The sequence below is a fragment of the Dipodomys merriami genome, unplaced genomic scaffold (assembly GCF_024711535.1).
Source record: "Dipodomys merriami isolate MVZ:Mamm:240054 unplaced genomic scaffold, mDipMer1.0.p SCAF_419, whole genome shotgun sequence".
In the NCBI taxonomy this organism is placed as follows: domain Eukaryota; kingdom Metazoa; phylum Chordata; class Mammalia; order Rodentia; family Heteromyidae; genus Dipodomys; species Dipodomys merriami.
This window is the reverse complement of record NW_027205815.1, coordinates 521177-522568: the sequence shown is the minus strand read 5'-3', so window position 1 is coordinate 522568 and position 1392 is coordinate 521177.

Sequence of the window (1392 nt, the reverse complement as noted above, 5' to 3'; positions counted from 1 at the left end):
AATCTATAAAATTACATACAATTATGTACACGAGGAGTATTTCAGATGACACATAAAGTCATATTCATTAATTAAATTTTTATTATTCTGTACCAAATAAATATTTATAAAGAGACTGAATTTCTGAGTAGATGGTGTATGTGTGCCAGAGTACACGTATTGAGGCTTATTTTATATTTCTAACATTGTTTCTACAATTGAATTTAATTTTCCATAATGGGATAAGTATATTATATTGGATATATGAAAGTAAACTGAAGGTTTATTCCATTAATCCTTTGCCACTTTTCTAATCCCAATATAAATTATCCATGTGTTGGAAGTAATGAAAATAACAATGGATATAAACAAGATAAATAAATCATTCTGTAGTAGACAATTATTTTCACCTTTATTTTGATAGTTGGTCCTCTTATACACAACAGAATATTCTTGGGGAAATGTGCTCCAGGCTGACCACAACTGTAGAATATTATGGTTTGATTTATCATAAGATAAGGAAGGAAGGGGAACCTCCAAGGGATGTGATCAGTTTTGTGGTGGAGACTTGGAAATGAACATTTTTCACACTCAACTCTGAAAAGCCAATTTGATAGACCATTTCTGTAAGTGATTATAGAGGATTACTTATGGCTTTGCAAGGATGCCAGATTGACTCATTTTGAGAAAATTAAAACAGGAATTTAGTCAGCAGTTCTTTGTATCTTTAGGAGAAAAACCCATTGAATATAGGTCAAGGGATCACTGGGGCCCAAAGAAGCTACTACTTTGAATAGTATTCCTAGACCTCTAAAACAAACAAACAAACAAACAAAACAAACAAAAAACTCCAGTAAGCACAGCCAGTCAGGGCTGCTATCACAGATGACATGAAGGCAAGAAACAGAAGCTGAGAGTCATTTAGCTAATAACTAATATAATTTTTTATGAGGCAGACTGCAATTAGACTCCAGAGACAGGGTCTTAAAGACTGATGAGAGAGACTGAAATTGGTCATACCAAAAATGGAAAGTAGAATTTCTTCTAGAACTAATAAATCTTAGAAAGCCTGTGTATGAAAGAACAAGACAGCAAACCAAATTCCAGAAAAGCACAATTTCTTAAATGTCAGCTTAGTGAATTATCAATGGAAATCTTTGAAATCTTAAATATTTGACCACATGTGGAAGAAGGACAACTGCTGAAGGGAAAGAAAATATCATCACTCTGTTAGGTCCAATATCACATTAGGAAGTAATCAAGCAAAGATTTGTAATAAAAAAGAGAAAACAATTATTCCAAATGAGAGTTTCATTTGTTTTGATGTAACAGTTCTTGATTTAGGTACTAGCAATTTACATACAATTGATCTAGTCCCACAACTGAGTTGATATTGACTGCAGTATTCCTATA